The sequence below is a fragment of the Somniosus microcephalus genome, unplaced genomic scaffold, assembly GCF_052327205.1.
Source record: "Somniosus microcephalus isolate GS21.2 unplaced genomic scaffold, FLI_Smic_1.0 unresolved_chr8, whole genome shotgun sequence".
NCBI classification, from domain to species: Eukaryota; Metazoa; Chordata; class Chondrichthyes; order Squaliformes; family Somniosidae; genus Somniosus; species Somniosus microcephalus.
Genome location: NW_028225186.1, coordinates 34897762 through 34923808, shown reverse-complemented (window position 1 = coordinate 34923808; position 26047 = coordinate 34897762).

Here is a 26047-nt window from a genome sequence, read left to right as displayed (position 1 = left end):
AAGAGTTGAATGTCCTCCTCATGTTCCTGTGTATGAAGATCGATGTGTCAGAATGGGACTCTACTGTTCCTATGCAATAGGATCGAGGGGCTGACTAACCGCCTGGTGTTCCTGTGTAAAAGACTCGAGGGGTAGAAAGAATGTCTTCTGATTCTTTACAACAGGCTAGAGGAGCTGAATGGACTAGCCCTTTCTAGTTTTACAGGCGTGAGGGGCTGAATGCCCACCTCCTTTTAAAGTGCAGCAGGCTCTATGGCTAGAATAACATTCACATGTAACTGTTTAACAGGGTCGATTGTGTGAATGGTATCTTCCTTTACCAGTATAACAACATTGAGGGGAAGAGTGGCTTTCTCCTGTTCTTATACAACAGGATAATGGTGGTTGAATGACCGCCTCCTCTTGCTACGCAATGAGCTCGAGGAGCTGATTGAGCTGCTTCAGTTTCTGTGTATCAGGCTCGAGAGACTAAACGCCCTTTTACTGAACCAATGAAACACGTTCGGGGGCTGAATGGCCTGCTCCTGCACCTAGGGTACAGGCACGAGGTGATGAATAGCATTCTACTTTTCCTGTGTAATAGGATCAAGATGCTGACTTGCGTCCACAGGCTAAGGGTCCTCCAGCTTCTGTGTAACAGGCTCCAGGAGCTGAATGGCCTTCTCCTGTTCCTGTGCAACAGAGTCGAGAGCATGAATGGCCTCCCCCTTTTCTTTTGCAATAGGCAGGAGTAGCGGAAAAGCCTCCCCCGGTTGATAGGCAACAGACTCCAGTGTTTTAGTGGCCCAATTCTATTCCTATGCAGAAGGCTCGAGGGGCTGAATGGCCTCCTCCTGTTCCTGTGTAATACGTTCGAGTGCTAATGGGATTCCTCCTGTTCCTGTGTAACAGGATCGAGTGTCTAATGCCTTTCTGCTTTTCCTGTGTAACGGGGTAAAAGGGCTGATTGGTTCCCTCCTGTTCCTGTGTAACAGGATCGAGGGGCTGATTGGCCAGCTTCTTTTACTACTTAACATGTATGAGGGATAGAATGTCCTCCACATATTCCTGTGTGGAAGGGTCGACAGGTCTGGATAGCCATCTGCTTTTCATGTGTTAAATTTTTAATGGGATGAATGGCCTCCACCTGTTCTTAAGCAAGAGACTCGAGGGAGTTGAATTGCCTCCTCCTGCTCCCATGCACCAGGATCGAGGGATTGAAAGGCGTCCTCCTGCTCCTATGTAAAAGGGTCATGTGTCTGATTGGCCTCCGTCTTTTCCTGCGTAAAAGGCTCGAGTGGAATAAAGGTCCCTTCCTGCTCCTGCATAACAGGCACATGTGGATGAATGGGCATCCTCCTGTTCCTGCATAACAGGCTCAAGAGGCTGAATGACCTCCTCCTGTTCCTATGCAACAGGTTCAAGGGGCTGAATGGTCATCTGTTCCTGTGTAATAACCTCAAAAGGTATGAAAGGCCTTCTCCTTTTCCTTTGTAACAACCTCCTGTTCATATGTAAAAGGGTCATGAGTCTGAATGGCTCCTGTTCCTATATAAAAGGTTACAAGGGTTGGATGGGCTCCACTTGTTCCTGGTTACAGGCTCGACGAGTTGAATCGCCTCCTCCTGATCCTTTACAGCAAGCTCGAGTGGTTGAATGGCCACCTCCTGTTCCTATGTAACAAGCTGGAGGCGCTGAATGGCCGCCTCTTGTAACTTCAGTGTCAATCTCCGCAGATGCCTGCAGACCGGGCACTCTCTTCAGGATCACTCTCCACAGATAATCACTGATGTGCTAAGGTTCCCTGCTTTTACTGTCTTCTTTTCTGGTTTGCAACTTTTGAATTATCTGTATTGTAATTAGGACAGTAAAGTACCCATCTTAAATCGGCAGCCTCAGGGAGTCAGTTTTCTACTTTGTACGTTGAACAACACTTACCTTGTGCGTAATGTGCTGCTCCAGACAGGGATCGAAAGTCCAGGTTAATGAGTGCGAAGGGCAGCTGACGGAATCACCGCTGCACCACACAAGAATTATAGCGGGTGTGTCTGAGAGGGACCGGGGAATTTGGGAGCGGGGCTAGTGGATCGAGATCCAGAAACCCGGGATTACACTCAGAAAAGCATAGACTGCAAAGGTCTGTGTACCGCCCATACTGAGAGTATTTGAGGAAAACAGGGAGAGTGGCACAGAGAATGGCGAAATATCCCCATTCAAGGGCTGGAAACTGGGCAGAAACGGCAGCTGTGGAATCAGCGCCGGGCTGAATGGAAGGGGATACAGAAATTGCACGGGACGTGTGAGCAGTTCTGATGGATCACTAATGGCGATTGAGTGACTCCATGTGGTGAATGTGCACGGCGCACATCAGCAGGTCTTTTTCTTTAATATTATTCATTCACGGGAGATGGGTGTCACTGGCAAGGCCAACATTTGTCCCCAAAACTTAGTTGCTTTATGCATCTTGTAGATGGTACACACTGCAACCACGTTGCGCCAGGAGTGGAGGTAGTGCATAAGTAATGTGATGGATGGGTTATCGATCAAACATGCTAGCATATCTGCAGTATACGTAATTGCGAATGAGTGCCCCCTGGTAGTTTAATGTACATGGTGTATGTCAGCAGTTCTTTAGTGATTAACTTTTACTTTATTTTTATTTTGTATCCTGCATTTGCTGCTCAGGATGCTGTCTCCTCTACATTGGGGACCAAACGTTGATTGGGTTATCAATTTGAGGAACAACTCAATTCCGTTCACAAGCGTGACCCTGCGCTTCTGGTCGCCTGTCATTTTAATTATCTGTGCCCCTCCCACTCTGACCTCGCTGTCGTTGGCCTGCCACACTGTTCTAATGAAGCTCGAGAAACAGAACCTCATCTTGTCATTTGGCAATTTACACCTTTCTGGACTCAACGTTGATTTCCACAATTTCAGATCATAAACACTGATCCTATTTTTTCAGATAGTAGCTGTTGGTAATGATTCTGTTATTGACATTTACAGTTCCTCTTGACCCTTTTGATTTTTCCTCTCCATTGCTACCTCTGTACTTGCTTAAAAACTGTTATATTTGTAACTTTTTCCCATGTTGATGAAAGGTCATCGACTTGAAACATTAAAGTTGTGTCTCTCGCCACAGATGCTGCCTGACCTGCTGAGTATTTCCAGCATTTTCTGTATTTATTTTAGGTTTCTAGCATCCACAATATTTTGCTTTCGTATTTACAGAAGTTTCAGAAATTTCAAGTGTAAGCCCCTGGAGGTTGTATGTGCACGGTGCATGTTAGCAGAACAGCAGTGAAAGTAATGGCGTGTATGTCACCCCTGCTGGTCTAAGGTGCACGGTGCAGGTAGGTAGGTCTGCTGTCTAAGTAGCGGCGAGTGTGCGCCCTCTGCTGGTCTAACGTGCACGGTGCATGTTATTCAGTCTGCTGTATATGTGAGGATGCTTGTGCGCTGGCTGGTTGTTTAATGCAGAATGTGCGATGCATTCAACCGTTAAACTGCTTGTTCGATAGTAAGATATATATTTCATAGAAAACGTTTATGAAGACATTAACTTCCAGACACTGATATAATTCAACTCAGAGTGAAAAGACAAGGAGTTCTTACATCCGATAATTTATTCTATGGGTGGAAAGAATGCCGAATGGGGTTACCGAGTGATGGTGAAAACTTAATTAACTTTTCTTACATTCAGCCGAATTCAGATGAACTTTGAGTTTTTCTCATTTGATAGACTGCTTTTTAAGGGGTTTGGTAAAAATGTGCAGTGTTTATGACACCAGGGTTCTGTGTCAGGAGCTTCTGAGTGTTAAAGGGTCAGCACTGAATGCTGGAAGTTCTCTGACTGTCTCTGTCGATCTATCAATGGTCCGGGTGGTGTGGGCAGGGGATGGTTGATTGACAGCTGAAGACTGTTCCTAGTTCATTAAATGTAGAATGTTCCTTCCAAATGTGTTTTGATTGACAGCTGCAAATGACTTCTTTGTCTCAGGTTACATTAAGTGAATCATTCCTTGGTCATTCCGTGGATGCTTTAAATATATTTGCTGTCAATCCCGGATCATTCTGAATCTGTTTGAAAGGGGTTTACTGTCATTCTCGATCATTCTGTGTCTGCTTAAAATGGCTTTGCTCTCAGTCCCGGATCATCTTTTCTCTGTTGAAAAGTGGTGGGCTGTGAGTACCGAAACACCAAAATATAATAAATATAAGCAGGAGTACGCAATACGCTCCATGAAGCCTGCTGCGCCATTCAATAAGTTCATGACTGAACTTATACATCAATGCCACTTTCCCATCCTAACCCCCTGTCCCGTGATTCCCTTAGTGCCCTAAAATCTATTGAATATACTCATCGACTGAATATCCTCAGCCCTCTCGGGTAGAGAATGCTACCGATTCAAAACCATCTTGTTGAAGACATTTCTCCTCATCTCAGTTGTAAATGGCCGAGCCGTTATCCTGAGACTCTGCCCCCTGTTTATAGCCTCTCCAATCAGGGGAAACAGCCACTCAGCATCTACGCTGTCAAGACATTTAAGAATTTTACACGTTTTAATGAGATCAACTATTATTCTTCTAAACCCAGGAAAAGTAGGCCCATTCTAATCAATCATTCCTCATAGGACAGCCCTCTCATCCCAGTAATCAATCTAGTTGACCTTCATTCCACCCCCTCCAAGGCAACTATATCCTTCCTTTGGAAATTTTAACAAAAACTGTACATAATACTACAGATGTGTTCTCCGTAACGCCGTAAATAATTGCAGCAAGACATCCTTACTCAACTACAGAATTTATTCATCCCAGTTTGGCATTAAAATAAAACAAAAAAGATGACACAACCGTGGCTAACAGGGGAAATTAGGGATAGCGTAAGATCCAAGTGAGGACATATAAATTGTCCAGAAAAAGCAATAAACCTGAGGATTGGGAGCAGTTTAGGATCCGTCAAAGCAGGACAAAGGGATTAATTAAGAGGGGGAACGTATAATATGATAGTAATCTTGGAGGGAACATAAAAACTGACCGTAAAAGCTTTTATACATATGTGAAGAGAAAAAGTTTGGTGCAGTCATGCGTAGGTCCATTGCAGTCAGAATCAGGAGAATTTATAATGGGGAATAAAGAAATGGCTGACCAATTAAATACATACTTTGGTTCTGTCTTCACAACAGAGGACACAAATAATCTCCCAAAGATGTCGCAGAACATAGGCACTAATGAAAGGGAAGAAACAATAGAAATCAGTATTTGTAGGGAAATGGTATTGGGAAATTGATGGGATTGAGGGCCGATAAATTCCCAGGGCCTGATAATCTACATCCTGGGGTACTTAAGGAAGTGGCCCCAGAAATAGTAGATGCATTGCTGGTCATCTTCCAAAATTCGTTAGAATCTGGAACAGTTCCCATGGATTGGCCGGCAGCTAATGTTACCCCACTGTTCAAAAAGGGTGGCAGAGAGAAAAGGGGGAATTACAGACCGGTAAGCCTGATATCGCTAGTGGGGAAAATTATAGAGTCTATTATAAAGGATGTAATAGCAGAGCACGTGGAAAAAAGTGACCGATCCTGACAAAGTCAACATGGATTTATAAAATGTAAATCGTGCTTGACTAATCTACTGGAATTTTTGAGGACGTAACTGGTAAAATAGAGAAGGGAGAACCAGTGGATGTGGTGTATTTGGAATTTCAAAATGCTTTCAATAAGGTTCCGCATAAGAGATTAGCATGTAAAATGAAGGCACATGAAATTGGGGGCAAGGTATTGACTTGGATAGAGAACTGGTTGGCAGACAGAAAGCAAAGAGTTGGAATAAATGGCACTTTTTCCGAGTGGCAGTGACCAGTGGGGTAACGCAGGGAATGGTCCTTGGACACCAGCTATTCACAATATATATTAATGATCTGGACATGAGAACTAGATGTAATATCTCCAAGTTTGCAGATGACACAAAGCTGGGTGGGCGTGTGTACTGTGAGGAGGATACCGAGAAACTCCAGTATGATTTGGACAGGTTGGGTGATTGGGCAGAAGCATGGCAGAGGCAAATTAACGTGGCTAAATGCGAGGTTATCCACTTTGGTGGCAAAAACAGGAAGGCAGATTAGTATCTAAATGGCAATAGATTGGGAGAAGGGGAAGTGAAACGAGACCTGGGCGTCCTTTAGCACCAGTCTCTAAAAGTAAGCACGCAGGTGCAGCAGGTGGTTCAGAAGGCAAATGGTATGTTGGCCTTCATAGCGAGAGGGTTTGAGTAACGGAACAAGGATGTCTTTCTGCAGTTGTGCAGGGCCTTGGCGAGGACACATATTGAGTATTGGGTGCAGTTTTGGTCGTGTTATCTGAGGAAGGATATTCATGGCATGGAAGGAGTTCAGCGAAAAATCACCAGGCTGTTACCTGGGATGGCAGGAATGACGTATGAGGAGAGATGCGGACGATTGGGTTGGCTGGAGTTTAGAAGAATGCGAGGGGATCTCATTGAAATTAGTAAAATTCTGACAGGACAGACTAGATGCAGGAAGGATGTTCCCGATGGTCGGGGAGTCCAGAACCATGGGTGACAGTCTAACGATAAAGAGTAGGCCATTTAGGACAGAAATTATGAGGAATTTCTTCACCCAGAGAGTGGTGAACCTGTGGAATTCTCTACCACAGTAGGCATTAGAGGCCAATTCATTAAATATATTCAAGAAGGAGTTGGATATATTTCTTAAGGCTAAGGGATCAAGGAGTATGGGGAGAAAACAGGGATCGGGTACTGAATTTAGATAATCAGCCATGATCGCATTGAATGGCGGAGCAGTCTCGAGGGGCTGAAATGCCTACTCCTGTTACTATCTTCTATGTTTCTATATTTCTATGGTCACCTCAAGTTTATGTAGGGTGGAATGTGGGAGACCAGCCAGGACTGCATTGGAATAGTCGAGTCTAGAATTAACAAAGGCATGGATGATTTTTTCAGCAGCAGATCAGTTGAGGCAAGGGCAGAGAGGGGTGATGATACGGAGATGGAAGTAGTTGGTCTTTGTGATGCTGTGGATATTTGATCAAAAGCTCATTTCAGGGTCAAATAAGTTTGTGAACAGTGTGATTCAGCCTCAGACATATGATAGTGAGAGGGATGAGGTCAGTGGCTACGTAATTGAGTCCGTGGTGGGGTCTGAAAACAATGGCGGAATACAATCGGAAACATTAACATCCTGGGGGTTACAATTGACCAGAACCTTAATTGGACCAGTCACATGAATAGTGTGGTTACATGGCCAGGTCAGATGCTGGGTATACTGCGCCGAGTGTCTCGTCTCCTGACTCCCCAAATTCTTTGCACCTTCTACAAGGGACAAGTCAGGAGTGTGGTGGAATAATCTCCACTTGCCTGGATGAGTGCAGTTCCAACAACACTCAATGAGCTCAACAGCATCCAGGACAAAGCAGCCCGCTTGTTTGGCAACCCATCCACCGCCATAAACATTCACTCACTCCACCACCAACACACCGTGTCAGGAGTCTGTACCATCTACAAGATGCACTGCAGCAACTCACCAAGGCCCCTTTCGACAGTACCTCCCAAACCCGCGACCACTACCACAGCCTAATCTGCTGATGTTACAAAGATAGGTGGGAAAGCAAGTTGAGAAGAGGACACAAAAGTATTCAAAGGGATATAGATAGATTGATTCGGTAAAAATTTGGCAGATGGAGTATAATGTGGAAAATGTGATGTTATCCACTTTGGTAGGAAGAACAGAAAAGCAACATATTATTAAAATGGAAAGAGACTACAGAATGCTTCAGTAAAGAGGGATCTGAGTGTCATCGTACAGGAAACACAAAAAGTTAGCATGCAGTAATTTAGAAGGCAAATGGTATGTTGGCCTTTATTGCAAGGGCATTGAGTATAAAAGTAGGGAAGTCATGCTATATCTGTACATTTGCGACCACACCTAGAGTATTGCATACATTTTTGTTCTCCTTATTTAAGGAGGGATATACTTGCATTGGAGACAGTTCAGAGAAGTTTCTCTAGGTTGATTCCTGGGATGAAGGGATTGTCTTATGAGGAAAGGTTGAGCAGGTTGGGCCTATACTCATTGGAGGTTCGAAGAATGAGAGGTGATCTTATGGAAACGTATAAGATTCTGAGGGGGCTTGACAGGGTAGATGCTTGAGAGGGTGTTTTTCCTCATGGGTGTATCTAGAATCAGGTGGCATAGTTTCAGAATAAGGGTTTGTCCATTTAAGACGGAGATGAGGAGGAATTTCCTCCCTCAGAGGGTTGAGAATCTTTGGCATTATCTACCCCAGAGAGTTGTGGAGCCTGAATCATTGATTATATTCAAGGTTGAGATCGACAGATTGTTGAACTACAGGAGAGTCAAGGGTTATGGGGCAATAGGCATAAAATTCGAGTTGAGGCCTAATCAGATCAGCCATGATCTTATTGAATGGCGGAGCAGGATCGAGGAGCCGAATGGACTACACCTGCTCCTATTTCTTATGTTCTTATGTTCTTATAAGGGCAGCCGGTGCATAGGAACAGCATCACCTCCAAGTTCCCCTCCAATTACACACCATCCCGACGTGAAAATATATCACCATAACTTCATCGTCGCTAGGTCAAAATCCTGAAAGTCCCTCCCTAACAGTACTATTGGAGTACCTTCACCTCATTGACTGCAGCGGGTCAAGAGGGCTTCTCACTACCACCTTCTCAAGCGCAATTAGGGATGGGCAATTAATGCTAGCCTTGCCAGCGATGCACAAATCCTAGGAACGAAGTAAATTAATTAAAATAGTCACGACTGGATGTGGCAGGACTTCAGAGCTTTGTTCTGATCCGTTGGTTGTTGGGTCGCTTAGCTTTGTCTACACATGCTGTTTCCATATTTTAGCATTTGTGTAGTCCTGTGTTGTAGCTTCATAAGGTTGGCACCTCATTTTTAGATGTGCCTGGTGCTGCTCCTGACATGCACTTCTACACTCCTCATTGAACCAGGGTTGGTCCTCTGTCTTGATGCTAATGGTAGAGTGAGGGATATGCTGGTCCTTAAGGTTACAGATTGTGGTGGAATAGAATTCCAAAACTGAGGCCCGCTCTGCCCTCTCGGGTGGACATAAATGATCCCATGGCACTGTTGGAAGAAGAACAGGCTGGTGAGGTTCACCCGGTGTCCTCCAGCCAATAATTATCTGTAAATCAACATCACTAAAACAAATCATTCACGATTATAACATTGCTAGTTGTGGGAGCTTGCTGTGCACAAATTGGCTGCTGCTGCTTTTCCTACATTACAACAGTGACTACAACTTCATTGGCTGTATAGCATTTTGAAACATCCTGGGTGAAAGGCGCTGTAGAAATCCGAGTCTTTTTTTTACAGCCTTCGAAGTCAACTGACAAAGACCAGAAATCAACATAAATTGAATGTAACAATAAAAGAAGTGGAACAAGGCCGGTTACCTCAGTTGGTTAGAGCGTGGTGCTAATACTGCCAAGGTCGTGGAATTGATGCCTGTAACGGCCATTTATTTTTTGGTGGCATGGGTAGTTTTTTAATGTTGTTATTTGCTGAAAAGATTGCAACTGCAATACGTTGAAGCAAAGCTGCCAAACCTTAGTTCTGCCGAGAGCTCAAGGACCTGCAAGGTTGGCCCTGTGTTTTTCTGCCCACAGATGTCACCTAACCTGCACGCTACGCCGTGTGGCCTAATGGATAAGGTGTCTAATTTTGGTACTAATCCTGATGTTATTAGAAAATTGTAGATTCGACCCCTGCCGCTGTCGTTTTACAAACTTTTAAATTCGTGTTCAACTTTATAAAACCAAACCGCGTTTCCGCTCATTAACTGAAGGTAATTTCCTTCCAAACACAGCAGGTCTCTTTATTAATTAGTATTTTGATGCTGTTTTTTGTGTGTATTGCTCACTAGTTCCCAACAAATCCACAATATCTAATTGATGCTGATAAATTATTAGTGTTTCAATTGGAACAACAGCTTTGCGTTAATCAGTGTAATAAAGTGCAGTGGAGGGAATTCTGATCAGTTTCGGGGCCAGTGTTCTGCACAGGGAGCCGATTAAATAAAATAAAGAATTTGCTGCAAAGTTACTGCGAGCAGAGTTCGAACGAGGATTTTGGCACCACGACGATGAAGGATCGGCAATATACTTCTAAGGAAGGATGGTGTGTGACTTGGAGGGGAACTTGGAGGTGGGGGTGTTCTCATGCACCTGCTGCCCTTGTCCTTCTAGGTGGAAGAGGTCACGGATTTGGCAGGTGCTGCCGAAGATGCCTTGGTGAGTTGCTGCAGTGCATCTTGTCGATGGTACGAACTGCAGCCAAGGTACACCGGTGGTGGAGGGAGTGTATGGTTAAGGTGGTAGATGGGGTGCCAATCAAGCGGGCTGCTTTGTGCTCGATGGTGACTAGCTTCTTGCGTATGGTTGGAGCTACACTCATCCAGGCAAGTGGAGAGTATTCCATCACACTCCTTATTAATGCCTTGTAGATGGTAGAAAGGCTTTGGGGAGTCAGGAGGTGAGACACCCGCCACAGAATACCTAGCCTCTGACCTTCTCTTGTTGTCACAGTATTTATGTGGCTGGTCCAGTTATGTTTCTGGTCACTGGTAACCCCCAGGATGTTGATGGTACTGGATTCGGCGATGGTAATGTCGTTGAATGTTAAGCGGAGATGGTTAGACTCCCGCTTGTTTGAAATAGACATTGCCTGGCACTTCTGTGGCACGAATGTTACCTGCCACTTATCAGCCCAAGCCTCAATGTTGTCCAGGTCTTGTTGTATGCGGGCATGGACTGCTTTATTATCTGAGGAGTTGTTAATGGCACTGAACACTGCAATCATCAGCGAACATCCCCACGTCTGACCTTATGTTGGAGGGAATGTCATTGATGAAGCAGCTGAAGATGGTTGGGCCTAGGACACTGCCCTGAGTAAATCCTGCAGCGATGTCCTGGGGCTGTGATGACTGACCTTCAATCACCACAACCACCTTCCTTTGTGCTAGGTATGACTCCAACCTAAGGAGAGTTTCCAGCCCACCCCCCCGATTCCCATTGACTTCAGATTTACGAGGGCTCCTTGATGCCACACTCAGTCAAATGCTGCCTTGATGTCAAGGGCAATGACTCGCACTGGGCATCAATTAGGAGGTTATTGGTGAGTTAGTGCCGCTTGATAGCACTGTCCATGACAACATCCATCACTTTGCGTATGATTGAGAGTGGATTGATGGGGTGGTAATTGACTGGATTGGATTAGTCCTTCTTTTTGTGGACAGAACATACCTGGGCAGTCTTCCACATTGTTGGTTAGATGCCAGTGTTGTAGCTGCACTAGAACCGCTTGGCTAGATGTGCAACCAATTCTGGATCACAAGTCTCCAGCATGACAGCCGAGATGTTGTCAGGGGCCATAGCCTTTGCTGTCTGCAGTGTGCTCAGCCGTTTCTTGATATCACGTGGAGTGAATCAAATTGGTTGAAGACTGGCTTCTGTGGTGGTGGGGACCTCAGGAGAAAGCTGCTATGGATCAGGACAAGTGATTCGCCCAGATTCATTCTTATTACTTTGTTATGTAGCGGTTTGTTACAACTGAGTGACTTGCTAGGCCATTTCAGACGGCAGTTAGGAGTCAACCACATTGCTTTGGGTCTGGAGCCACTCATAGGCCAGACCAGGTAAGGACGGCAGATTTCCTTCCCTGAAAGGCATTAGTGAACCAGATGGGTTTTTACGACAATCCGATAGTTTCATGGTTATGTGGTAAACCACTGTTTGTATTCCAGTGTGTACATATCCGTACATGCCTCGGCTGACTCCTCCCACGAGTCCAGGTATAAAGGTGACTGCTCCACAGTCCCTCTGTATTCTGGACTGGTCGACCACTCGAGGCACACCTTCATTCTCTTGTTAATAAAAGCTTGTTAGTTACTCGCTTACCCTCAGTCTTTTGAGTAATTGATAGCGCATCAATTTTATGAACAAGATTTTTATAATGGAGAAGATCCTCACACCAGCATGCCTGTACTTAGACCATCGGGAGGCGGACGCATCCACCAAGTTTGCTCACTGGCTTAGGTGCTTTGAAAAATTCCTGACCGCCTCCGCTGCAACGGTCAAATCGGATGAGGACAAACTGGATGTCCTGACCTCCAAAGTGAACCACCGAGTGTACTCGGTCATCCAGGATGCGACCTCGTACACGGCTGCTATCAAGCTCCTCAAGGACCAGTACACGCGCCCAGTGAACGAGGTGTACGCCAGGCACCTCCTGGGGAGTCGTAAACAACAACCTGGGGAATCGACCGAGGTATATCTTCAGGCACTGTCTGTGCTTGGCCGAGCCTGTGGTTGTAAGGATGTAAAGGCCGCCGTGTACACAGAGGAACTTATCCGGGACGCTTTTGTAGCGGGCCACAGATCCAATTACACCCGACAGCGACTGTTGGAGCAGAGTGACCTCGACCTCAACAAGGCCTCTGAACTCGCACTATCATTGGACGCAGCCTACCAGGGCATGGATGCCTACTCCTCTACACCATGGACACCGCAGGGAACGACAGCCTGGGACACGGTAGGACCATCTCATCGCGCCGTGCCACCCCAGCCACTTCCAGCAATGGGCCATCTACCGCAGCAGTGTCCCAAGGCCAGAAATGCTACTTCTGTGGCCATGCCAAACACCCCAGAGCGCGCTGCCCGGCGAAAAATTCGATCTGCTCGGGCTGCGGGAAGAAGGGATACTATGCCAGCATCTGCAGGGCCAAAGCCACCCCAAACCCCAGCATCGCCGCGTGTGGACCGTGCGGGCCGCCATCTTGGGCCTCCCCAGCCATGTGCGAACCACCAGAACAGCAGCCATTTTGGACGCCTCCAGCCACATGGGGATCATGGACGCCGCCATCTTGGATGCCAGCCGGGACGCAGCAGGCCCCCAACACCACCTCATCTGATACCCGCAATGACACACCGACCCCTACGCTGGCCTCTGTTACGCTGGACCAAGCGGGACCGCACCAACTGGCCCGAAGCACATTGGACATTAAGGTAAATGGTCACGAAACAAGCTGCCTTTTTGACTCTGGGAGCACGGAGAGCTTCATCCACCCCGACACAGTGCGGAGTTGCTCTCTCCCAGTCCTGCCTGTGCACCAGTGGATTTCTATGGCCTCCGAGTCCCAGTCGGCGGACATTGGTGACTACTGCGTGGTGACACTCTTAGTAGATGGGACTGTGTATGATAATTTTAAACTTCTTGTCCTGCCCCACCTCTGCGCTGCTGTTCTACTGGGGTTAGATTTTCTGTGCCACCTTAAAAGTGTTACGATGGCGTACGGTGGACCCCTCCCCCCACTCACAGTCCACAGCCAGCAGCTTCCAAATTGCCCGCCGCGGACCAGGTGCAACCTCTCCACACTCAGAGTCACCCCCCCCCCACTGTTTGCTAACCTCACCCCCGACTGTAAGCCCATCGCCACAAAGAGCAGGCGATACAGTGCCAGGTACAGGGTTTTCATTAAAACCGAAGTGGAGCGGCTCCTGAAGGAGGGGATTATTGAGGGCAGCACCAGCCCCTGGCGAGCCCAGGCTGTGGTCGTTAAGACCGGCGAGAAGCAGCGCCTGGTCATCGACTTCAGCCAGACAATAAATCGCTACACCCTGCTGGAAGCTTACCCACTCCCCCGCATAGCTGATATTGTCAAACAGATCGCGCAGTACCGCGCCTTCTCGACCATTGACCTGAAATCAGTGTACCACCAGCTCCCTATCCGCCCTGAGCACCGCCAGTATACTGCCTTTGAGGCAAACGGCCGCCTCTATCACTTTCTTAGGGTTCCCTTTGGCGTCACCAATGGGGTCTCCGACTTCCAAAGGGAGATGGATAGGATGGTCGATCAAAATGCGTTGCAGGCCACTTTCCCATACCTGGACAATGAGACCATCTGCGGCCATGATTTGCAGGACCATGACGCAAACCTCGAAAAATTCCTCTGCACTGCCCAACTCCTGAACCTGACGTATAACAAGGAGAAGTGCATATTCAGCACAACCCGCCTCGCCATCCTTGGCTGTGTTGTGGAACACGGAGTCATCGGTCCTGATCCGGACCGGATGCGTCCCCTTATGGAACTCCCACTGCCCCACTGCCTCAAGGCCCTGAAGAGGTGCCTAGGGCTTTTCTCATATTATGCCCAGTGGGTCCCCTACTATGCGGACAAGGCGCGTCCACTGATCAAGTCCACCTCTTTTCCCTTGTCGGCAGAGGCCCGCTTAGCCTTCCACCGTATCAAGGAGGTCATTGCCAAAGCCACCATGCACGCAGTGGACGAATCCATCCCCTTCCAGGTGGAAAGCGATGCGTCCGACTTTGCCCTGGCCGCTACCCTTAATCAGGCAGGGAGACCCGTGGCCTTCTTTTCACAAACCCTCCAGGGCCCGGAGACCAGACACTCCGCTGTTGAGAAGGAGGCCCAAGCTATTGTGGAGGCTGTGCATCATTGGAGGCACTACCTGGCCGGAAAACGATTTACCCTGCTCACTGACCAGCGTTCAGTTGCTTTTATGTTTAACAACAAGCAGAGGGGCAAAATCAAAAACGACAAGATCTTGAGGTGGAGAATCGAACTTTCCACCTACAATTATGAGATCTTGTACTGGCCCGGGAAGCTCAATGAACCCCCGGATGCTCTATCGCATGGCACCTGCGCCAGCGCGCAGATCGATAGACTGCGGGCCCTCCACAATGACCTCTGCCACCCAGGGGTCACCAGGTTCTTCCACTTCATCAAGGCCCGCAACCTGCCTTACTCCATTGAGGAGGTCAGGACCATGACTAGGACTGCCAAGTCTGCGCTGACTGCAAACCGCACTTTTATAGACCAGACAGGGCTCACGTGATAAAAGCCACTCGCCCCTTCGAGCGCCTGAGCGTTGATTTTAAAGGGCCTCTACCCTCCTCTGACCGCAATGTGTACATCCTCAACATTATTGATGAGTACTCCCGTTTCCCGTTCACCATCCCCTGCCCGGACATGACCCTGTTCGGTTCCCCAGCTATATCCATAGCGACCGGGGCTCATCGTTTATGAGCGACGAACTCCACCAGTACCTGCTCGCTAGGGGTATTGCCACAAGCAGGACCACCAGTTACAACCCCCGGGGGAATGGACAGGTGGAAAGAGAGAATGCGACAGTTTGGAAGGCCGCCCTGCTAGCCTTGAAGTCTAGGGGCCTTCCGACCTCCCGCTGGCAGGATGTGCTGCTCGATGCGCTCCACTCTATTCGGTCACTGCTCTGCACTGCCACTAACACCACCCCTCATGAGAAAATGTTTGTCTTCCCAAGGAAGTCCACATCAAGGACATCGCTACCTCCATGGCTGACGTCCCCAGGGCCGGTCCTACTGAGAAGACACGTGAGGACCCATAAAATGGACCCCCTGCTCGAGAGGATCGACCTCCTCCACGCCAACCCCCAGTATGCTTACATTGCGTACCCGGACGGGCGGGAGGACACAGTCTCCATATGAGACCTCGCACCATCGGGGGCCCCAGTAACCCACTACCCACTCCCACCTCCCCCACGATCCAATATCCAACCCCAGCAGATGGCACACCTGGGCCTCGCGACCCGCTCGACACCCACGAGGACTACACACCAGTGCCCCAGCCTACGCGGCACTCGACGCCGGAAGCTCCACTCCCCCTGCCATCGCCACGTCGATCACAGCGGCAGACAAGACCTCCGGAGAGACTCCAATACACAAACTTTTAATAAACTTCACCCCACCGGAATCATTTTTAAACAAGGGGTGAATGTGGTAAACCACTGTTTGTATTCCACTGTGTACATGTCTGTACATGCCTCGGCTGACTACTCCCGCGAGTCCAGGTATAAAGGTGACTGCTCCACAGTCCCTCTGTATTCTGGACCAGTCGACCACTCGAGGCACACCTTCATTCTCTTGTTAATAAAAGCCTGTTAGTTACTCGCTTAACCTCAGTCTTTTGAGTAATTGATAACGCATCAGGTTACCATTACTGATCCTGTCTTTTTTCTGGTGAGTGGAAGTAGAGAAGGAGGAGCCTCGTGTGGAGACCAGTTCGTGCAAATGGACTGTTTCTGTGGTGCAGACTCGATAATATTATGCTACATCCGTTTTAAACAGACATAGCATGATCCGGGGCAGCCACATGATCCCTTTTAAAGAGACACAGAATGATCCGGGACTGAGAGCACATCCCTTTTAAACAGTCACTGAATGACCCGGGACTTCTTCTTCTTCTTATCGTGCTCATGGACAGTCTATACATAGCCCAGCCAGAACTGGACACATTTTTGTGCCTTGTTGTTGAATTCGGCAAGATCTGCAACGATGGGCATTGCAGGAGATGTTGCATAGTCTGTGCCTCAGTTCCACATTCACAAGTTGTCGGGCAGGTTGAATATCCCCATTTGCTTAGTGACACCGTTGAGCAACCTACACCGGTCCAAAATCTGTTAAGGCACTTCCAGATTGCGCAGTTGCAATCAGCTCCTGAGGGAAGGCTTTCATCAGGTAGAATTTCCATCGCTGGGGGTTGTTCAAGCCTGGCGAGCCGGTCTTTCCACAAGGCGATGCAGGCTTCAGATGAGGTTGATTGTAATGGAACAACACTGTTCATGAAGCTCTTTCTTGACTTTAGGCGGCTTGGTGTAGGTGTATGACAATGCAGAGGGTGTCTCTCATCTGAAGTTTGACGGAGTCGTTCTTTCTTGCTGGCTACCGTTCTTGTTATATCAGGGGGAGCGATACCCGCCAGGATATATAGACTGTTGATGTTTGTTGGCTTTAAGCAACCTGTGATAAATCGGCAGCTTCCATTCAGAACGGCATCCATCTTCTTGGCATGAGTAGACCTTTCCCATGCAGGGCAGGCGTATTCAGCAGTGGAATAGCAAAGAGCAAGTGCACTGGTTCGCAATGTTTTCGGGCTTGTTCCCCATCTTGTGTTAGTGAGCTTATTCAGGATGTTGTTTTGTACGCTCACTTTTGCCTTTGTCTTCTCGATGTGGTTCTTGAAGGTGAGGCATCAGTCAAGGGTGACTCCTAAGTAGATAGGGTGCTCGCAATGCGTCAGTGTTGCTCCACACCAGGTTACTTTCAGCTGGCGTTTGGCTTCACGGTTTCTGAGGTGGAATGTACAAACTTGCATATTTGATGGGTTTGCGCGAAGGTGGTTTTCTTCATAATAGGATTTTAGTCCCTCCACGGCCTCAGAAAGCGTTTTCTCCACAGTGTTAAAATCAGTGCTTTGGGCAGTGACACATAATTCATCAGCATACATAAAACGGCGTGTGACACCATCTATAGGTTGGTCATTCGTGTAGATGTGGTACAGCAGCGGTGCAAGCATGCTTCCCTTAGGAAGACCATTCTTCCGAATACGCCACCTGCTGCACTTCCCACCTAGTTCAACATAGAACCGGCGATTCTGAAGCAAGCTTTCTAACAGCTCTGTTAAGTGAATCTCTGTTGTCATCTCTAGAATCTTGCAGAGGAGACGTCTATTGTTCACTGTATCGTATGCTGCTGACAGGTCTACAAAAACAGCACCTGTTACCATCCCTTGCTCAAAACCATCTTCGATGTGTTGTGTGAGGTTGAGCAGTTGGCTTGTTATTGATTTGCCGGGGCGGAATCCTGCTTGCTCTGGAATGATTTTCTCATCTACAGTTGGTGCTATCCTATTGAGTATCAGGCGTTCAAACAGCTTATAGGTGTGGCAAAGCAATGAAATTGGCCGAAAACTCTTAGGATCTGAGGGATCTATTCCAGGCTTTAATAGTGCTATTATATGTGCCTTTTGCTAGATATTAGGTAGCTTGTGTGTTGCCAGACAGTGGTTGTACCCGGGACTGACAACACATCACTTTTAAACAGACACAGAATGATCCGGGACTGACAGCACATCCCTTTTAAACAGAAACAGAATGATCTGGGACTGACAGCACATTCCTTTTAAACAGACACAGAATGAACCGGGACTCACATCACATCCCTTTTAAACAGGCACAGAATGATCCGGGACTGACAGCATATCCCTTTTCGACAGACACAGAATGATCCGGGACTGAAAGTAGATCCCTTTTAAAAGCTGCCTGACTTGCAGGGTGCTTCCAGCATTTTATCTGTTTATATTTCAGATTTCCAACATCAACACTATTTTGCTTTTGTAATAATGTGCCATGCAATTGGCTCTGTGGCGCAATGGAAAGAGCATTGGACTTCTAGCTATGTGAAAGATAAAATCTTTCAAAACGTTGTTGGTTCGAATTCCACCAGAGTCGGATTTTGGGTCAGGGTTCGGTGTTTCCTCTACTGACGGTACATTTGGTAGTAAATCGGTAATTCAGTGAAGGGAAACTGCCGCCCCGACACTTCCTTTTACACAAGTGGCTCCCGTCCCACCCCACATTCGCTCTGAGTCCTCTCAACCCCTGAATCTCTTACACAGGAACAGGAGGATTCAATTCAACCCCTCGAGTCATTTACACAGGAGCAGGAGGAGGCCATTCACTCCCATGGCCCTTTAGCATAGGAACAGCAGGAGGCAATTCTGCCCCTGTAGCCTGTTATACAAGAACAGGAGGAGGCAATTCAGACACACGAGTCTGTTATACAGTAACAGGAGGAGGGCATTCAGCCACTCAAGCCTGTTATACATGAACAGGAGGAGGCCATTCAGCCCCTCGATCCTGTTATACATGCACAGGAGGAGGCCATACAGCCACGCGAGCCAGTTACTTAAAAACAGGAGGAGGCCATTCAGCCCCTCAAGCCTGTTACAATTGAACAGGAGCCGGTCATTCAGCCACTAAAGCCTGTTACACAGGATGAGGAGGAGGCCATTCAGCCTGTCGAGTCTGTTATACAGGAAAAGGAGGATAGCTTTCAGCCCCTCGAGTCTGTTATATAGGAACAGGAGGAAGCTATTCAGTTCTTCGAGTCTGTTATTCAGGAAGAGGAGGAGGCAATTCAGCCCCTTGAGCCTGTTACACAGGAGCAGGAGGTGGCCATTCAGCCACTCGGGTCTGTTATACAGGGAAAGTAGGAGGCCATTCAGCGCCTAAAGCCTGTTACACAGTAACAGGAGGAGGCCATTCAGCCAATAAAGCCTTTTACACGGTATCAGGAGGAGGCCATTCAGCTATTAGAGTCTATTACATAGGAACAGGAGGAGGCCAATCAGCCCCTCAAGCCTGTTACACAGGAACAGGAGGAGGCCATTCAGCTACTCGAGTCAGTTATATAGGAACAGGAGAAGGCTATTCAGCTCATCGAGTCTGTTATACAGGAAGAGTAGGAGACCATTCAGCCCATTAAGCCTGTTATTCATGAACAGGAGGAGGCAATTCAGCCCCTCGAGCCTGTTACCCAGGAACAGGCTGAGGCCAATCAGCCCCTCGAGTCTGTTACACTGAGTGCGAGTCATCAAAGTGTGCTCTGAGTTTGGGTAAGTGCTATAGTTCTTTAATTGTTATTTCACTTTTAATCATTCTTGATAAGATTACTTAAGCAGTTTAAGTAAAGGGGAAAAGTTAAATATTTGGGATTCGGTTGGTTTAAGAGTAAAACAAGGTTACACTGCAGTAGGACTAAATTGGCACAGCAGGCAGTGGAAACCAGTTTTCTAACGAATCAGCAAGGCTGACTCATTTGGCTGTAAACAAATAAACAGTATAAAAAGACCAGTCCTAGTGCGAGCAAGCACTGAGTGCGAGTCATCAAAGACTGCTCTGAGTTTGGGTAAGTGTGAGAGTTCTTTAATTGTTATTTCTCTTTAAATCATTCTTGATAAGATTACTTAAGCAATTTAAGTAAAGGGGAAAAGTTAAATATTTGGGATTCTGTTGGTTTAAGAAGAGTAAAACAAGATTACACTGCAGTAGGAGTAAATTGGCACAGCAGGCAGTGGAAACCAGTTTTCTAACCTATCAGCAGGGGTGACTCATTTGGCTGTAAACAAACAAAGAGTATAAAAAGACCAGCCTAGTGCGAGCAAGCACTGAGTGCGAGTCATCAAAGAGTGCAGTGACTGTGGGTAAGTGTGGTGTTAGGTGCTCTTTTCAAACTTTAACTCTGTGGGTTGTAGTTAATAAGGCCTTTCTGGTGCAGAGTGACAGTTGGTAAACCATTTAACTGGTGTAACTAGAGGGATTGATTTAATTTAAATCCAATTAATTAAAGGGGATACTTGCATCTAAAATCGGGCAGAGGGTGTCCATAACTAACAATAATAAATTTAATTAATTACATAGAATGGAGCAGGTGATGTGTTACTGTTGCGAGAAGTGGGAGCCGGTGAACCCCATTGAGTCTCACGGTGATTACGTCTGTGACAAGTGTCTGCTGCTGCAGGAACTCCAGCTCCGTGTTGATGAGCTGGAGTCTGAGCTTCAGACACTGCGACACATCAGGGAGGCAGAGAAGTACCTGGACTCTGTGTATCAGGAGGTGGTCACAACTATGAAGTTAATTAATTCAGATGTAGCCCATGGTCACGGACAGGACGGTGTGACGACGAGTGAGGCAGGTACGGGGATCCAGGAGGTAGAGCTGCAGGAGCCGCAGCTCTTGATCTTGTCCAACAGGTTCGAGGTTCTTACTCCCTGTGGGGACAGGAGCAGGGACTGCAGGGAGGCTGAGCAACCTGGCCACAGCACTGTGGAATGGGGGGCCACTCAAGAGGGGGAAGTAAATAGAAATATTGTAGTGGTAGGGAATAGTATTATTAGGGGGATAGACAGAGTTCTCTGCAGCTGAGAGCGAGAATCCCGAAGGCTGTCTTGCCTACCCGGTGCCAGGGTTAAGGACATCTCCTCTGGGCTTGAAAGAAACTTGCAGTGGGAGGGGGTGGATCCAGTTGTCGTGGTCCATGTTGGTACAAACGACGTAGATATGACTAGGAAGCCGGTTCTGTTAAAGGAGTATGAGCAGCTAGGGATCAAATTAGCAAAAACAGAACTTTAAGGGTAATAATCTCTGGATTATTACCTGAGCCACGAGCGAATTTGGAGAGGACAAATAAAATTAGTGAGTTAAATGCGTGGCTCAAAGTCTGGTGTGGGAGAAATGGGTTTTGCTTCCTGGGACACTGGCACCAGTACTGGGGCAGGAGGGAGCTGTTCCATTGGGACGGGCTTCACTTGGCCAGTGCTGCGACTAGAGTCCTGGCGGATCATATAACTAGGGCTGTAGAGAGGGCTTTAAACTAACAAGTGGGGGGGAGGTTCCTAGAGAACAAATAATAAAAATGACAACAGAGAAGGTCATAGATTTAGGTAGCAGTGGGGAAATTAAAACCAGAGCGTGTCAGCAAGGGGCAGAAGGTATGGAGCAAAAGGTAAAGTAATAAAAAGGGCAAAAGCAGGAACTAAGTGTCACAAAACATATTTGAAAGTTCTCTATCTGAATGCACGTAGCATTCGTAATAAAATAGACGAGTTAATGGCACAAATAACTACATATGGGTATGATCTTGTGGCCATTACAGATACATGGCTGCAGGGTGACAATGCCTGGGAATTAAACATACCAGGTTATTTAACGATCAGGAAGGAAAGGCAGGAAGGAAGGGAGCTGGGGTGGCTATGTTAATAAAGGAAGGAATCACTGTAATACAGAGAAATGATATTGGGTCAAAAGATCAGGATAATGAAGCAGTTTTGGTGGAGGTAAGGAATAATAAGGGGAAAAAAACACTAGTGGGCGTAGTCTATAGACCTCCGAACAGTTGCAAATCTGTTGGATGGAGTATCAATCAGGAAATAGTTGAGGCTTGTAATAAGGGAACATCTATAATTATGGGGGATTTTATCTATCATATTAATTGGACAAATAAAATTGGGCAGGGCTGCCTTGTGGATGAGTTCATTGAGTGTATTAGGGATGGGTTTCTTGAGCAGCATGTAACTGAACCGACCAGTGGGCAAGCAAGCTTAGATCTGGTCCTGTGTAACGACACAGGATTAATTAAAAATGTCCTAGTAAAGGATCCCCTTGGAATGAGTGACCATAAAATGTTTGAATTCCACATTCAATTAGAGGGTGAGAAGGTTGGATCTCAAACAAGCGTGCAAAACTTGAATTAAGGAGACTATGATGATATGAGAGTGGAATTGAGTAGAGTGGATTGGGAAAATAGATTAAAGGGAAGAGGATACATGATCAGTGGTGTACATTTAAGGAGTTATTTTACAACTTCCAAAAAATATATATTCCACTGGGAAGAAAAGGGTGTAAAAGAAAAGACAGCCATCCGTGGCTAAGTAAAGAAATTAAGGATAGTATTCAACTAAAAACAAGGGCATATAAGGTAGCCAAATCTAGTGGGAGGATAGAGGATTGGGAAAAATTTAAAAGACAGCAAAAAATAACAAAAAGATTGATTAAGAAAGGGAAGATAGATTATGAAAGTAAATCAGCAAAAAATATAAAAACAGACAGTATGAGTTTTTATAGTTATATAAAAAGAAAAAGGGTGGCTAAAGTAAATGTTGGTCCCTTAGAGGACGAGACCGGGAAATTAATGCTGGGAAATATGGAGATGGCAAAAACACTGAATGAATATTTTACATCAGTCTTTACAGTAGAAGACACGAAGAATATCCCAACACTGGACAAACAGGGGGTAAGGGGGGGGAGGAGCTAAACACGATCAAAATCACTAAGGAAGTGGTACTCGGTAAAATAATGGGACTCAAGGCGAATAAATCACCTGGACCTGATGTCTTACATCCTAGGGTCTTGAGGGAAGTGGCGGTACGGAATGTGGATGCATTGGTAATAATTTTCCAAAACTCCCTGGACTCAGCAAAGGTCCCGGCAGGCTGGAAAACTGCTAAAGTAACACCCTTATTTAAAAAGGGCAGTAGACAGAAGGCTGGAAACTATAGACCGGTTAGCCTAACATCTGTGGTAGGTAAAATTTTGGAGTCCATTATTAAGGAGACAGTAACAGGACATTTGGATAATCATAATTTAATAGGACAAAGTCAGCATGGTTTTATGAAGGGGAAGTCATGTTTGACAAATTTGCTGGAGTTCTTTGAGGAAGTAATATGTGGGTGGATAAAGGGGAACCAGTGGACGTAGTGTGTTTAGACTTCCAAAAGGCATTTGACAAAGTGCCACACAAAAGATTATTGCTTAAGATAAAAAATCACGGGATTGGGGTAATATTCTGGCATGGATAGAGGATTGGATATCTAACAGAAGGCAGAGAGTTGGGATAAATGGTTCATTCTCAGACTGGCAATCAGTAACTAGTGGTGTTGTGCAGGGCTCAGTGCTGGGTCCCCAACTCTTTACAATCTATAATAACGATTTGGAGGAGGGGACCGAGTGTAACATATCAAAGTTTGCAGATGATACTAAGATGGGAGGGAAAGTCGTGAATGAGGAGGATATAAAAAAAACCTGCAAGGGGACATAGACAGTCTAAGTAAATGGCAGAGATTTGGCAGATGGAATACAATACAGGAAAGTGTGAGGTTATGCACTTTATCGTAGAGCAAGTTATTATCTTAATGGCAAGAAACTGGAAAGTACTAAAGTACAAAGGGATCTGGGGGTCCTGGTACACGAAACTCAAAAGATTAGTATGCAGGTGCAGTAAGTGATTAAGAAGGCCAATGGAATGTTGGCTTTCATTGCTAGGGGAATAGAATATAAAAATAGTGAGGTTTTGCTTCAGTTGTACAAGGTATTGGTGAGACCGCACCTGGAATATTGCATAAAGTTTTGGTGTCCATACTTATGAAAAGACATACTTGCTCTCGAGTCAGTACAAAGAAGGTTCACTCGGTTAATCCCGGGGATGAGGGGATGGACATATGAGGAGAGGTTGAGTAGATTGGGACTCTACTCATTGGAGTTCAGAAGAATGAGAGGCGATCTTATTGAAACATATAAGATTGTGAAGGGGTTGGATCGGCTGGATGCGGGGAGGATGTTCCCGATGATGAGTGAACCTAGAACTAGGGGGCATAGTCTTAGAATAAGTGGCTGTTCTTTCAAAACTGAGATGAGGAGGAACTACTTCACTCAGAGGGTGGTAGGTCCATGGAAAATGCTGCACCAAAAAGCTGTAGAAGCTACATCATTACATCAATTTAAAACAGAAATAGACAGTTTCCTAGAAGTAAAGCGAATTAAGGATTACGGGGAGCGGGCAGGAATTTGGACATTAGTCTAGGTTCGGATCGGACATGGCCCTGTGGGTAGCGGAGCGGGCCCAGGGGCCGTGTAGCCTGATCCTGCTCCTATTTTGTGTGTCGAATTCTGTTAGATTCAGGAGATGGTTCTGTGATAGTAGATTGGCGGCTAGGATCAGATCAGTCATGATCTTATTGAATAGCGGAGCAGGCTCGAGGTGCTGATTGGCCTTCTCCTGCTCCTATTTCTTACGTTTTTATGTTCTTATGAACAGGAAGAGGCCATTCAGCCCCTCGAGTCTATTATACAGTAACAGGAGGAAGTCATTCAGTCACTCAAGCCTGTTATACGGGAAAAGGAGGAGGCCATTCAGCCCCTCGATCCTGTTACAAAGTAATAGGAGGAGGCCATTCAGCCCCTCGAACCTGTTACACAGGAACAGGAGGAGGACATTCAGCCCCTCGAGTTTGTTATACAGGAACAGGAGGAGGCCAATCAGCTCCTCGACTCTTTTACAAATAAACAGGAAGAGGCCTATCAGGACATCGAGCCTGTTATGTGGGAACAGGAGGAGGTTATTCAGCGTGTTAAGCCTGTTATGCAGGAAAAAGAGGAAGCCATTCAGCCCCTCGATTCTGTTACACAGGAATAGGAAGAGGGCATTCAGCCCATCGTGCCTATCATACAGGAAAAGAAGGAGGCCATTCTGCCTCCCAAGCCTGATACACAGGATCAGGAGAAGGCCTTTCAGCCCCTCGATTCGGTTACACAGGAATAGGAGGAGGCCATTCAGGCCTCCAAGCCTGTTATACATGAACAGGAGGAGGCCATTCAGCCCATTGAGTCTGTTACACATAAACAGGAAGAGGCCATTCAGCCCCTCAAGCATTTTATACAGAAACTGTAGGACGCCAATTGGTCCCTCGAGTCTGTATCAATGGAACAGGAGAAGGCCATTCAGCCCCTTGAGCATGTTATATGGGAACAGGAGGAAGCCATTCAGCCCCTTGAGCCTGTTATACGGGAACAGGAGGAGGCTATTCAACCTGTCGTGCCAGATATACAGGAAAAGGAGGAAGCCATTCAGCCTGCAAGCCTGTTATACATGAAAAGGAGGAGGCCATTTAGCCCCTCGAGTCTGCTATACAGGAACAGGAGGAGTCCATTCAACCCAGCGAGTCTGTTAGACAGGAGCAGCAGGAGGCCATTCAGCCCCTGAAGCCTGTTATTCGTGAAAAGGATGAGGCCATTCAGCCCCTCGGCCTGTCATACAAGAAATGGAAGAGGCCATTCAGCCCCTCGAGCCTATTATACAGTAACAGGAGGAAGTCATTAAGTCCCTCAAGCCGGTTATACGGGAACAGGAGGAGGCCATTAAGCCCATCGAGCCCATTACACAGGAATAGGAGGAGGCCATTCAGCCCTTCGAGCCTGTTACACAGGAACAGGAGGAGGAAATTCAGCCTCCCGAGTCTGTTACACAGGAAGATGAGGAGGCCAATCAGCTCCTCGACTCTGTTACACATAAACAGGAAGAAGCCATTCAGGACATCGAGCCTGTTTTGCGGGAACAGGAGGAGGTTATTCAGCCTGTTAAGCCTGTTATGCAGGAAAAGGAGGAAGCCATTCTGCCCCTCGATTGTTTTACACTGGAATAGGAAGAGGGCATTCAGCCCATCGTGCTTATCAAACAGGAACAGAAGGAGGCCATTCTGCCCCTCAAGCCTGTTACCCTGGATCAGGAGGAGGCCATTCAGCCCCTCGATTCGGTTACACAGGTATAGGAGGAGGCCATTCAGGCCTTAAATCCTGTTATCCATGAACAGG